The sequence below is a fragment of the Mastomys coucha genome, unplaced genomic scaffold, assembly GCF_008632895.1.
Source record: "Mastomys coucha isolate ucsf_1 unplaced genomic scaffold, UCSF_Mcou_1 pScaffold22, whole genome shotgun sequence".
Classification (NCBI taxonomy): Eukaryota; Metazoa; Chordata; class Mammalia; order Rodentia; family Muridae; genus Mastomys; species Mastomys coucha.
Window position 1 is genome coordinate 181,307,018 of NW_022196905.1, and position 2,822 is coordinate 181,309,839.

The 2,822-nt window shown below is 41.3% G+C and overlaps 1 protein-coding gene across 1 annotated transcript in view; it reads right to left on the reverse strand.

The window, feature by feature from the left end:
* Mtmr7 (myotubularin related protein 7) overlaps positions 1–2,822 on the reverse strand; it is an 85,676-nt gene that overhangs the window by 19,829 nt on the left and 63,025 nt on the right. The window lies entirely within an intron of this gene.

The window sequence follows — 2,822 nt, forward strand, 5'->3', positions numbered from 1 at the left end:
TGTTTCCTTGGAGCTCAGGGAGATGGTCAACCAGGAAAGTCCCTGCCTCCCAAGCCTATGGTCCTGAGTTCAGATCACTAATATCCAAATTAAGACCTGGGCATGTTGGTACATGTCTGAAACTCTGGTACTCAAAGGAGAGGGAAGAGACAGGAGGATTCCTGGAACTTACTAGCCAGCTACTCTAGCCAACTGGTGAGCCTGGGTTTAGAAACCCTGTCTTAAAAACTAACTTAAAGAGTACTAGAAAAAGACAGCCAATGTTAACATCTGAGCTCCAACCATGTACACACATGTATACACATGTACATTGTGCACATACACACACACACACAAGAGTAAATAATGGTTCATCAGGATGCAAGCACTGTGCAGACAGTAAAGCTACTCTATATAAACATAGGTTCCAGCTATTAAACATTTAGACAAATATACAAAATGTACACAATAACCTAATGGAAATTTTGGGCTTTAAGCGATACTACTTTAAGTGTACAGTTAAGTACATAGATTGTAACAAATGTGTCTCCCAGCTAGAAATGTGTCAGTGAAAGTGCAAAGATTGTCACAAATGTGCCACTGTGGTAAGGAACTTTCCAAAAGGGTGGTATTCAGGCTGGAAGGCTATACATGTGGGGTGCTAAGTATGTGGGCAGGATATACAGGTGGGGAAGTTTATATATGAGAAGGCCAAGTATGTTGAAGTCTATGCTTGTGAGTAGCTCGACAGAAATCTCTATCTACTGCATAGTTTTGCTGTGAACCTACAAATGCTCAGAAAACAAAACAAACAAACAACAACGACAACTTTAAAAAATGACCAGGCACCTCAGCTGGCCCTTTATATGAGCTATTCCCTTCCTCCAGCACTCCTAACAACAAAGCCCCTGATCTAACCCACTGATCGTTGGTCATACATCTTCCAGTATCAACACATGGGCAATGTGTGGCGTAACCCACACAAACAAAAACCTGACATGGCTGGAAAAACAGGGTAATACAGGTAATGCACATGCTGGATAAGGAGAAATGCGGACAGAGCAGCAGGTACTGCGAGAAGGGGAAGCACACACACACACACACACACACACACACACACACACAGCACTCCCAACAGACCCTGTGTAAAGGAGGGATCTCAGAAACCAAGTCATCACGGCTAAGATTATAGAAAAAAAAAAATGAAAGAAGGGATGGCAGAGATAGAAAACTGTAATTTGTAAGTTTTTGTTTTGTTAGAAACAGAATTGTTCAGGATTTTAAAAACCGTTCTACAAATAAGATTTTTATTAAAAATCAAAATCTATTTCTAAGTAGAGAAGCTGTGAAAAACCAAAGCAAACCCTCCAGCATCGTGTGTCCCGGCAGCAGCTAAGCAGGCCATCTCCTCTGCATCCTTCCCAGGAAGCTGTTGCATCCGGGTGCTCACAGCCTCTCTTCTGGATGGAAAACTTTATCTCACTATGTGTGGTTTTCATTCTTCTCCCAAGTTAAATTACATCCAAATTTAAGCAAATATCTGCTCAATTTGTTTATAATTGCAAGTGTCTTCAACTGGAAGTATCTCACATTAGCTTAATCTGAGGTTTGTGTTTTATGTGAACTAAACTGTCAGGCACTCTTGTGTTTAAATTTCAGTTCTTCCCTGCCTAACTTTGCAGCCACCACAGCGTAGCTAGCTCCATCAGTGGGCTTTACAGAAACACTAATAATGATAGTAAAACTCAAATGCTTTTCTAATAAGTACCTTAACAAGCTTTCCCACTCTAACTATGGGGAAGGCACTAGTATTAGTCTCCTATGTTGAGTGTGGAAAGCAATGCAAAGAAGGGCGGACTTGGTCAGCACTCTATCAGTTCAGATGGCACAAGAGGCTGGATCGTCTGGCTCAGATCGCACGGTCTTCACTGTGGCCTCTCAATGTCAGATCTCTTTCAAAATTCAAATGAGAGCAAGAAGAAGTTCTGTGGATCACATGTCTTAAGCCTTGCCTTGAGGTGCTGCTCGCCACTTTTTCCATGAATCTGCCACCAATGCCTGAAACATGCCTGATCAATGGAAAGGAATTGAAGATCCATTTATAAACCCACACTTTTTTTTTTCTAGGTGTGTGCCACCACTGCTGGGCGGTGGTGCACACTTTTTTTTAAAATTTATTTATTTATTATATATAAGTACACTGTAGCTGTCTTCAGACATCATTACAGGTGGTTGTGAGCCACCATGTGGTTGCTGGGATTTGAACTCAGGACCTTCGGAAGAGCAGTCGGTGCTCTTACCCACTGAGCCATCTCACCAGCCCTAAACCCACATTCTTATTGCCTGCTAATTTTGACAAAGAGGCTAGCAATACACATGAGAAAATGTATCTTCAACAAATGGTGCTCATCAAACTGGATAGCTACTCACAGAATAACCTACATCCTTATCTCTCACCCTGCACAAACCAATGAAATGACTCAGAGACTTCAATATAATATCTATGATACCTGGATATGCCAGAGGAGAACACTGGGAATATGTCTCAACTTATAGACATAAAAAATGAATTTCTGAACAAGGCCCCAGTAGCACAAAACTGATAAATGAGACTATGAAAATAAAATACTGCTGAACAGAGGGGGAACATCATCATTCAAGTAAAGAAGGAGCTTATAAAACAGGAAAAATACTTTGTCAGCTATACATCTGGCAGAGGGTTAATGTATCTCTCAACCCTCATTAGAGACACTTCTCTATGTAATAGATGGCAATTAACATTTGGTCAATATCCAGAATATAAGATACTGAGCATTCAGGCCATGCTCAGCGCCACCCCCCCC